Raw genomic sequence first — 12,482 nt, 5'->3', positions numbered from 1 at the left:
AACTGAAACCATAAAAATCCTAGAAGAGACCCCAGACAGTAATTTCTCTGACATTGGCCATAGGAACATTTTCTAGATATGTCTCCTGAGGCAAGTGAAACAAAAGCAAAAAAAAAAAAAAAAAAATTATTGGGACTACACTGAAATAAAAGGCTTTTGCACAGCAAAGGAAACAATCAAGAAAACTAAAAGGAAGCCTATGGAATGGGTAAAGGTATTTGCAAATGACATATCCAATAAAGGATTAGTATCCAAAATATATAAAGAACTTATACAACTCAACACCAATAAACCAAATAATCCAATTTAAAAATGGGCAGAAGACCTGAACAAACATTGCTCCAAAAAAGACATCCAGATGGCCAATAGACACATGGAAAGATGCTCAACATCATTCATCATCAGGGAAATGCAAATCAAAACCATAATGAGATATCACCTCACAACGTTCAGAATGGCTAAAATAGAAAATACAGAAAACAACAAATTGTTGGTTAGGATGTGGAGAAAGGGGAACCCTCTTATACCGTTAGTAGGAATTCAAACTGGTGCAACCACTGTGGAAAACAGTACAGATGTTCCTCAAAAAATTAAAAATAGAATTACCATATGATCCATTTGGGTATTTATCCAAAGAAAATGAAAACACTATTTCAAAAAGGTATATGCACCTCTATGTTTATCGCAGCGTTTTTTTACAACAGCCAAATTATGGAATCAGCCCATGTATCCATCAATAGATGAATGTATGAAGAAGATATGGTGTATATATACAATGGAAATATTCCTCAGCCATAAAAAATGATGAAATCTTGTCTTATGCAACAATATTCATGGATCTAGATGGTATAATGCTAAGTGAAGTCAGTCTAAGAAGGACAACTACCATATGATTTGATTCCTATATAGAATTTAAGAGGAAAAAAAACCCAAATGAACAAAGGAAAAAAGAGAGAGAGACAAACCAAGAAACAGGTTCTTAACTATAGAGAAGAAACTGATGGTTACCAGAGGGGAAGATGGTCAGGGATGGGTGAAATAGGTGAAAGGGATGGAAAGCACACCTATCATGTGAACACTGAATAAAGTATAGAACTGTTGAATCACTATATTGTACAGCTAAAACTAATATAACACTGTATGTTAACTATATAGAATTTAAAAAGAAATATAAAAATAAAAGAAAAGATTAATAAATCTGGCCACATTAAAATTAGAAACTTTTTTCAGAGTACACTCTAAGAAAGAAAACCCAAAAGCCACAAACTAGGTTTATTTGCATCACACATAATTTACATAGCATTATATTCAGAACATTTAACAATAATCTAAGAGAAAAATAGTCAAAGACATGAATATGGATTATAGAAAAGGAAAGACAAATGAACAATAAATACATTTAAAAATATGTCCATCATAATTATCAAAGAATGGTGAATTAAAACTGCCCTTGAAATCACATTTAAAAATCACTAGATAGACAAAAATCAAAATACCTAACATTATCAAGTTTACTTGCCAGGGACTCAGGGTGTCAAAGTGAGAGAAATTTACTTTGACTTTCTGCCAAAGCAGAGAGAAGGTGCCATGTCCAAGGATTTAAAAAAAGAGCACAAGAACAAGCAGGGAACCAAATGTGAAAGTAAACAGTAAGAAAAATGCTTTGGGCATTGAAGTGAAATAACTAAACACTTAAGATTAAGTGACCCAGAGGCAGAGACTTTTGAACTCAGAAATGGGCCTGGTTTGCCTATTAGTCATGGGTGAGCAGTGATTCCATTGTTAAAATGCCAAGGATTTCTAGCACAATTTGCTGGGAACTCTGACCAATGATGAAGAAGACTATGTCTCTCCTGGAATTGGCATGAGTGAGAATCAAAGAAAATTAAATAAGGCACAGCTGGGGAGGGAGCAACAGAAGATGAGAAGCAAGGGTCATGAACCAGGGTCTAATAGGACACATTCGAGGATTAAACTGCTGTTCAGTCTGGGCAGATTTTATATCCCAAGGGAAATAAATTTGTGGGGTCATGGTGGTACCCAGTCATAATGAGGTGAATCTGGCCACCTATTTCAAAGGATCCCTGTAAAACTGGATTGGTGGCTGTTAGAACCCAAATCTAGCCACCTCTAGGGAAAAGAAACAGCATATCACAGGTGAGAATATCCAGATCTTACACGTATTGGCCCGATTGGAGCTAGGGATAGGCTAGAATTAAAAAAAAAATGGGCAAAAAAAAAAAAAAAAAAAAATGGGCAGAGACCCAAGAGTCAAAGATGCAGCCTGGTCAAACATGTTGGACATTAGGTAAGGATGCTGTATCCCACTTGTGGTTACTCCTTCAGAATGCCCTTGCCTCATTTTACCCAGGGAGACTTAAAGAGAGGAATGTGTGCAGATCCAAGGTATATTACTATAATTTTATTTCACATAAGGAAAAAGTATGTATTTTTATTGTCGGTGTGTGTATCTCCTCTCCAAATTCTATCATTCCAACCGTAATGGACTCCAATTGTTCAATTTCAATAGTCCTATATAAATGGATACAGGCCAGTTTATAGAAAAACAGGTTATAGGAGAATGTAAGTAGAAAAACATCACTCTAAAGAGCATGATATGTATCATGTGGCATTTAGTGAAGAAATCAAACCTTAGTCTGAACTAATAAATAAATATTTGTTGGGCTACAACATTTGATTCTCAGCTTCAGGACCATTTCCTTTTGCCCTTCAGTGTCAGACTGATAATGATTGTGATTCTCTACTACCACCTAGTGGAAATTCCTTCATTAAAAAAAAAAAGTCCTATTTCTTATGATTTAAAAAATTCCACAGCAAACACCTGAACTTGTTCTTTTATTTTTTAATTTTTTAAAAGTTTATTTATTTATTTTGAGAGAGAGAGAGACAGCGAGCACAAGCTGGGGTGGGGCAGAGAGAAGGACAGACAGAATCCCAAGCAGGCTCTGCACCGTCAGCACAGAGCCCAATGCAGGGCTCAAACCCACAAACCCGTGAGATCATGACCTGAGCCAAGATCAAGAGTCAGTTGCTCAACTGACTGCACCACCCAGGCACCCCTGAACTTGTTCTTGTTATAGAAGGTTCAAACCATACAGAAGAGTGTGGGGTAAAAGTCCCATTTTGTCACACTCCCCTGCCATTTCACTGCTTCCCAAGGGTAACTGCAATGTTAGGGATCTGCTAGGACACTTCCTGTGCTTCCACATATTCAGGCGTATGGCAGGAAAAATTCTGAGCTGTCAACTGGGGATTGTTTTGTCTTTCTAATTTTGAGGCAGATAAGGCATTTCCCTTTCATGCCTTGGGTGACCACAGCAGACGAATGATGATCAAAAGATTAAGCTCTTGAATTTAAAATTTAGTTTTGAAAACCATGGTAGAGGCAAGATGTAAGAAAGGCTTAGATTAGTAAATGTCTGAAGTCAGTGTTTATGCTATAAATAATAGATTTATGAAGGACTCTTAATGAAGTCAGAGCCAGTTTTCTTGCCTTGGAACTGATACAGAATCCCTGGGCTGAGGAGACGGTGCCAGTCTAGGGGCCTTGTGCCCTATAATCCCTTAAAACTGTGTCACAGATGATCAGTGCTCCCCCACACTTAGATACTTTGGGCATATAAGGACAGGACCAGAGGGGCGGGGCATATTGTCTCTCATTACAAATTTGAACAAAATAAAAATGTTCCCTTTTAGTTTATTTATTTTTTTAAGAGGGAGAGAGAGAGAAAGAGATGGACAGGCAGACAGACAGCTGGGGAGGGGCAGAAAGAGAGAGAGAGAGAGAGAGAGAGAGAGAGAGAGAGAGAGAAATATCCCAAGCAGGCTTCATGCTATCAGCTTGAAGCCAGTCTCAGGGCTTGAACCTATGAACTGTGAGATCATGATCTGAGCCCAAACCAACAGTCTCATGCCTAACTGACTAAGCCACCCAGGCATTCCTATTTCTAACAGTTTCTAAACTGCCTTTGCTTAATATTCAATAGAATGGGCTGTCATGCATTCTGGAGAAGGAAAAATCCTGGTGAGAGGAAAGACAGGAATAAGAAGTTTTTGAGAAACAGGGTGCTAGAGACCCAGGCACTATGATCAAGAGTCACGGTTAATTACTCTTGAACAATGGATGGAGAGAAGTTGACTTGTACTGCTATGAAGCCAGTTAAGAAAGCCAGGTGCCTTACTTTGGTCATTGGTTGAAAACTGCTTCCTGACAAAAACAGACACGTAGGCCAATGGAATAGAATAGAGAACCCAGAATTGGACCCACAAATGTATGGCCAACTAATCTTTGACAAAGCAGGAAAGAGTATCCAATGCAAAAAAGACAGTCTCTTTAGCAAATGGTGCTGGGAGAACTGGACAGACACATGCCGAAGAATGAAACTAGACTACTTCCTTACGCCATACACAAAAATAAGTTCAAAATGGATGCAAGACTTGGAAACCATCAAAACCTTAGAGAAGAAAGCAGGAAAAAACCTCTCTGACCTCAGCCGCTGTAATTTATTACTCAACACATCTCCAAAGGCAAGGGAATTAAAAGCAAAAGTGAACTATTGGGACCTCATGAAGATAAAAAGCTTCTGCACTGCAAAGGAAACAATCAACAAAACTAAAAAGCAACTGACAGAATGGGAAAAGGTATTTGCAAGTGACATATCAGATAAAGGGCTAGTATCCAAAATCTATAAAGAGCTCACCAAACTCCATGCCTGAAAAACAAATAATCCAGTGAAGAAATGGGCAGAAAACGTGAATAGACACTTCTCTAAAGAAGACATCCAGATGGCCAACAGGCACATGAAAAGATGCTCAACGTCACTCCTCATCAGGGAAATACAAATCAAAACCACAATGAGATACCACCTCACACTGGTCAGAGTGGCTAAAATGAACAAATCAGGAGACTATAGATGCTGGTGAGGATGTGGAAAAATGGGAACGCTCTTGCACTGTTGGTGGGAATGCAAACTGGTGCAGTGGAGGTTCCTCAAAAAATTAAAAATAGAACTAGCCTATGACCCAGCAATAGCACTACTAGGAATTTACCCAAGGGATATATATAGGAGTGCTGATGCATAGGGGCACATGTACCCCAATGTTTATAGCAGTGCTTTTAACAATAGCCAAATTATGGAAAGAGGCTAAATGTCCATCAACTGATGAATGGATAAAGAAGAAGTTGTTTATATACACAAAGGAATACTACTTGGTAATGAGAAAGAATGAAATCATGCCATTTGCAGCAATGTGGATGGAACTGGAAGGTATGCTGAGTGAAATAAGTCAGTCAGAGAAAGACAGATATCATATGTTTTCACTCATCTGTGGATCTTGAGAAACTTAACAGAAGTCCATGGGAGAAGAGAAGGGGAAAAAATATTTACAAACAGAGAGGAAGGGAGGCAAACCACAAAAGACTCTTAAATATAGAGAACAAACTGAGAGTGGATGGGGGGTTGGGGAGGGGGAAAACAGGTGATGGGCATTGAGGAGGGCACTTGTTGGGATGAGAACTGAGTGTTGTATGTAAGCCAATTTGACAATAAATTATATTAAAAAAAAAGAAAACAGCTTTCTGGCATATGAATTCCTTGTCCCTTCTAGTTCACTGTGAGTAGGTCAGTGGCTTCCACAGCTTTGGAGAAAGCCTTCAGGAAAGAGATGCAAATGTTAGGAGTAGGAGCCCAGCCAGTGAGCACTGCAGGGCGATGGCTTAAAAAATATGGGCAGGCATTGGTAGCATCTGCAACCTCTGTTCTGTTTCTAGTTGGAAAACTCTAAGAAGGGCCTGTGGTCTCTACAATCGGTATCCTCTTCCATCAGAATTGAAGAGTTTCCTATTTTAATTTTCTTGCATTGTGCCCAAGCCTTCAGTACAATCATATTAAATGTTACCATCTCACATTAGAAGTTCCTTCCTTAGTAAGGACAATGCCTGGGGCCAAATATAGGACCTAATTTGCTTGGGCTGCCACAACAAAGTACCACAGACTGGGAAGCTTAAACCACAGAAAATTATTTTCTTACAGTTCTGAAAGCTGGAAGTCCAATATCAAAATATCAGTGGGGTTGCTTTCTTCTGAGGTATCTCTCCTTTGCTTGGAAGTGGCCATCTTCTCTCTGTGTCTTCACATGGCCTTCCCTCTGGTGTATGCCTGTGTCCTAATGTCTTTTCTTTATAATAGGGTATCAGTCATATGAGATTAGGTCCTACCCTCTTGATCTCATTTTAACTTAATTACCTCTTTACAGACACTATCTCCAAATACAGTCACTTTCTGAGCTATTAGGAGTTAGGACTTTAACATGGGAATTTTGGGAGGATTGGGGGTGGGGGTGCGGGGAGCAGGGATACAATTCATCCCCAAACAAAGGACAATAGGCCAAAGAGAGAATCATCCTCTCCATCTCCATTCCTTTTCTCTCCCAAAGGCCAAGGAGAGGAAATAAATTGGATCATGGGATTTTGGTGGTCCTGCAACTCAAGACATATCTGGCTTCACCATGAACAGTGAGCAATAGCAGAACTGAGAACAATGGTCTAGAACTAGACCACACAAGGGTTGGGCTAAATTTTCCAGGCTTATTTGCACCCAGAATTCCAGGTATAATTTTGGTTCACTCAAACTTTCTGTTGGTTCACTTCCTAAAAATATTTTGAAAAATTAAAAATATTTTTAAAAACTATATACATCTTCATACTTATTTTTAAAATTAAAACTTTTATTTTGAGATAGTAAGTTCATATGCAGTTGTAAGAAATACTAATAGAACACTTTCTCCCCTTTCTCCTCGTTTTCCTTTTTGACGAGAGAGAGAGAGAGAGACAGAGAGAGAGAGAGAGAGAGAGAGAGAGAGAGAGGTCGGGGAGGGGCAGAAAGAGAGGGAGAGAGAGAATCCCAAGCAGGCTCCACGTTCAGTGCAGAGTTTGATGTGGGGCTTGATCCCATGACCCCGAGATCATGAACTGAGCCCAAATCAAGAGTCTGATGCTTAACTGACTGAGCTACCCAGGTGCCCTGAAAACTCTATTCTTTACTCAGTTTTCTCCAATGGTAACCATCTTGCAAAACTGTAGGCAATATTACAACCAGGATATTGACATTGATACAGTCCAGATACAGAATATTTTCTTCACTCCAAGTGTCCCTCATCTTGCCCTTTTATGGTTCATCCCACCTTTCTCCCACATCCATCACCCCTGTAACCACAGACAACCACTAATCTTTTTTTTTTTCACTTCTATACTTTTGTCATTTCATGTTTGTTACACAAATGGAATCATACAGTATGTATGGCTTCTACTGACACCACTCCAACAAGGGTAGGCGAGTGACCTTCCTTACTGCCAGGTAGGGGTAGAAGTGCAGGTTCCCCATTCATCCTCTATTGACACCCCAGTGGGGACTTCATTACTGGAATGGGAATTCTGATTCCCCATTCAGTGTTCACTGATACCTTCTTGGCTGGTTGGGGTAAGAGTGCATCTTACTACTTCCCACCTGGGTATTATTGACGCCAAGATAGGGGTGGTGGTGGTTGCTTTGTTAGCTCTGGGTGGTGATAGAAATCCTGACTCTGCACTAGGCATTGTGTGATACCACCCCAGAGGGGCCGGGAAGAGGTGATTCATTATTGATGGGGGATAGAAGTCTAGGTCTCCAATTACACCGTGAGGGTTGGGGGCTGGACCCATTTCCACCAGAAAGGGATGAACATTCAGGTTCCCTACTCACGTTCACTGATGCCACCCTGATGTGTATGTGTTATGTGGGAGGGTTGGAAGTCTAAGCTCAATTGGCCTTTGCTGGTGGGGGTGGAGTCAGATTTTCTGTGGGGTTTGGCTGGAGTAGAGCAGTTGTCTAAAGTTTTCTGCCTTGCTAGGCTGCCCCCACCTCCTTTTTTCCCCTTGACTTTTGGTGTTTCTTGGTTGCTGACTTTTTGAGCTCTAAGTCTGAGATACATAAGGCAAAGGGGAATCTCAGGGAACTCACCATTGCGTGATTCCTTGGGTCCTGAAGTAGCTAGCCAGCCTAGTTTCTCTTCACCTTTCAGAGTCTTCTTATATTTGTTTTATGATAATGTCCATGGTCTTTAGCTATTCCTTTAGCAGGAGGAACAGGAAAAAGTACATCTACTCTCTATCTTGGAAGCAGAATTCTTCTCCCCATACATTTTGAAGTTGACAAGGAAATTCTCAGTTTTAAGTTTAAGTATATGTAAATTTATGGTCAATATTGGCATTTGAAAAAGAAAACTGTTAAGTCATTTAAAAAATGTATCCAAGAGTTTATACCTGGCATCTGTTTCATAAATATAAACATTCAGATTTTTTTATTAACTTGTTTTGTTTTTTATTTTTTAAAATGTACATCCAAATTAGCATATAGTGCAAGAATGATTTCAGGAGTAGATTCCTTTGTTTTGCATTGTTTTTCTTTCCTCCAGTTTCATTCTCAACTTGCCTAAATTTTATCCTAAATCTAAACATGCAAAATATTTTGGTTGAAAGCCATATTTACTTCTCTGCAAAAGCAAAATCTATAGGGATGCCTGGCTAGCTCAGTCAGTAGAGTACACGACTTTGATCTCTGGGTTGTAAGTTCTAGCCTCACGCTGGGTGTAGAGATTACTTAAAAATAAAATCTTTAAAAAAAAGTCCAACAAAATCTATCATATAAAGTTTCTGTTGCCATAAATTTCTAAGAGTTAAAATGTTTCTTTTGTTTGACTTATTGCAATTGGGTATGTACACAACAGATCAAAACAGTATAAATCTATTACACATTTTTATAAGTAATTATCACCCATAAAAAAGTAAAATTATCTTGGCAATGAATCTCTTAATGGGGTATATGGAGCTTTTTCCAATTAAAATTAACGTATCTGTGGATAAATAATACCTTTTTCTAAAATGAGACAAAATGTAGCATCAGTTTTATTTTGAATTTTCCTTTTATATACATAAGTACTTGGAAACTTTGTGCACATAGGTAAGTAGGTGGTAATGGATGGAATTTTGCTGTAGCAATTTTGCTTAACTGTTTAAATTTTTGCATACTTTTATTTTTTAAATCACATAATGAAGCATCCTCAAAAATTATTTTAAATAATGTAACAGCTGACAACTTGGTTAAATCCTCTTTCTATTTTATTGGAAGCAAATTATAAACCACCTGACTTACAAAAAGAATTTATGGCGGTGGGGGCTGGGAGAAATGGGTGAACTAGTTTTGTTTTGGTTTGTTTTGTTAGTTTAAATAAACTGAATTTTAAGAATTGAAAAGGTAAAAGGTATGTTTGTGCTGTCCTTGACATAATGACCTCTTTGGTCCCTGTTGTTGAAGCCCGCAAACTTCACAACTGAAAATTTTGATCTCATTTTATGGCTTTGAATCAACTTTATTGAGGTATACTTTACATAAAACAAATGGAAACATTTGAAGTATCCCGTTTCATGAGTTTGGGAAAATGTATATACCATATAACCACTATCCCAACCAATATATAGAATATTTTTGTTGCTCCCAAAAGTTCCCTCTTGCTCTTTTAAGTCAGTTCTCCTATCTCTTCGCGCTCCCTACTGTAGGCAGCTATTAATTTGATATTTATTTATTTTTATTTTACTTATTTTTAATTTGATTTTTATCACTGTAAATTGGTTTTGGAGAAAAGAAAGGGATTTGTTCCTTGTTCTTTAACTCATTTGTTGTCTCAAGTTTTTGGGAAGCAAACCTAAATATAAACATATGCAGCTAATCTAATTATCACAAGACATGCTTCTATTTTTTTTTAAATGATTGATTCTTGTGAACTTTAGACAATGCTGCAGATCATTTGACTTAGTTCCTCCACTTACTTTCTTTGTAAAATTTAAAAATTTTGCCTCTTGGAAAAATTTGTAAAATCAATAGTGATTATGTCTCAACTTAAATGATTTTGTGACTTTGGATTAAGTTGAGTTAATCAATAAGTGACTTTTGATTACCTACAAAATTCTGAAAAGAAATAATTCATAGAGAAGAGAGAAAGAGTACTGGGTCATCAAGCAACTTTGTGTATACACTCTTATCTGTATCTACTTTTGCACAACTCAAATTAAGGTGGTAAATTCAATGGGGGCACACACATTGGTGTATTGTATTAGTGAAGTTAGTTACATCTTAAAGCTGAAGTTAATTAATATTGTCATATAACTACATACATATTTCTGTATGTTTAAAACACATACATAATGATGAATTAAAATTAACAAGCAAAAAAGGAGAGAGCTTGTTCAAAACTGGTCTTGGAATATTCATTATACTCTTTTTTTTTTTTTAACGTTTACTCATTTTTGAGACAGAGAGAGAAAGAGCATGAATGGGGGAAGGTCAGAGAGAGAGGGAGACACAGAATGTGAAACAGGCTCCAGGCTCTGAGCTGTCAGCACAGAGCCTGACATGGGGCTCGAACTCACGGACCGCGAGATCATGACCTGAGCCGAAGTCAGACGCCCAACCGACTGAGCCACTCAGGCGCCCCGGAATATTCATTATACTCTTAAAGAGGGGTAGAAAAATTTCTTTTTTCTTTTAGTGTAATCTTCCCAGCTAGCAGAAATTTATCTTAGAATACTTTCACTCAGAATCCTGATAACTTTGAGTGCTTTGTGCTGATAGTGTCATTTTCTTAAATTATTTTTAAAACAAATACAATTCCTTTGTTTCTGAGAGACCTAAAACTTATATTTAGTTTTAAATATTTTATTCTCATTCTAGTTATTGGGGTAGCAAAAGCTAAAACAATTGCTCACTCTCAGGTATCTGTGCACTTAAATAAGTAATCAGTTTCTGCCTAAAATTCTTTTTTGTTGTTGTCTTCCTGAAACCCAGATCCTGGACTTAGAATATTAAAACTGTCAATATTTTTTACTCTTAAAAACAAAAACAACAAAACAGCAACAACGACAAAAAACTTTGGTTTTTCCCGTTAGGTAGTCATTACCCACTTGACCACTAGGTAGCACAATGGCTTAATCTTTTACCTTATAAAATGCAGGAGGATATAAGTAATTAAGTGCATTTGGCATGCTCTATATACTTTAAATTAATTCTAAACTATCAAAAGAGCTACCCTAACGAACCCATGATGTGGGAAAAGCTAACAAATAAAGAACAGTTCAACCTTCCTTCATCAATTCTGTTCAGGTAGAAAACAAGAAATGTTTTAGAACTGTGTATGTTTCAGAAAGGGTAAATGCATATATATTCTTGTTCAGATTCCAAGTTAGGCATGGTGACTTTAATATATTTGTCTTTAAGAAGATTTTGTTTCTGGGTTTAAGATACTCAGGTTAGGGGCGCCTGAGTGGCTCAGTTGGTTAAAAGTCTGACTTCAGCTCAGGTCATAATCTCATGGTTTGTGGGTTTGAGCCCCACGTCAGGCTCTGTGCTGACAGCTCAGAGCCTGGAGCCTGCTTCGGATTCTGTGTTTCCCTCTCTCTCTGCCCTTCTCTCTCTCTCTCTCTTTCTCTCTCTCTCTCAAAAATAAATAAATATTAAAAAAATTTAAAATACTCAGGTTAATTGGTAGGAATCCTAGTATGCACTTTACAGGATGGATTAGAAGACTGTGGAAAGTTGTTAATACCCTATCTAGAACATGCTCTTACCTTCTGAATAATGACTTATAAGTCTTTGTGAAATTGTGATATATAGAAGATTCTACCCCTTTATTCAGATATTGTTGGTTACTGTAATTGATTCAACAGAACGATCTCATTTTGTTACAAACAGATATTTTCTACTTTTTTCTCATGCTTGCCTGAAGGACTCTGCTATAAACTACCATTAAAAATTTGGTCTTCTGAGCTTTATTACAAAGCTGTAATCATCAAGACAGCATGGTACTGGCACAAAACGGACACTCAGATCTATGGAACAGAATAGAGAACCCAGAAATGGACCCACTAATCTTTGACAAAGCAGGAAAGAATATCCAATGGAATAAAGACACTCTTTTCAGCAAGTGGTGCTGGGAAAAATGGACACAGACATGCAGAAAAATGAACCTGGACCACTTTCTCACAACATACACAAAAATAAACTCAAAAATGGATGAAAGACTTAAACATAAGACAGGAAGCCATCAAAATCCTTGAGGAGAAGGCAAGCAAAAACCTCTTTGACTCTGGCCACAGAAGCTTCTTACTCAACACATGTCCAGAGGCAAGGGAAACAAAAGCAAAAATTAACTATTGGGACCTCATCAAAATAAAAAGCTTCTGCACAGCGAAAGAAACAATCAATAAAACTAAAAGGCAACCAATGGAATGGGAGAAGATATTTTCAAATGACATATCAGATAAAAGATTAGTATCCAAAATCTATAAAGCACTTATCAAACTCAACACCCAAAAAACAAATAATCCAGTGAAGAAATGAGCAAAAGACCTGAATAAACACTTCTCCACTTCT

The sequence above is a fragment of the Panthera leo genome, chromosome B2, assembly GCF_018350215.1.
Source record: "Panthera leo isolate Ple1 chromosome B2, P.leo_Ple1_pat1.1, whole genome shotgun sequence".
NCBI lineage: Eukaryota > Metazoa > Chordata > Mammalia > Carnivora > Felidae > Panthera > Panthera leo.
Note: the sequence above shows the minus strand (reverse complement) of the source record.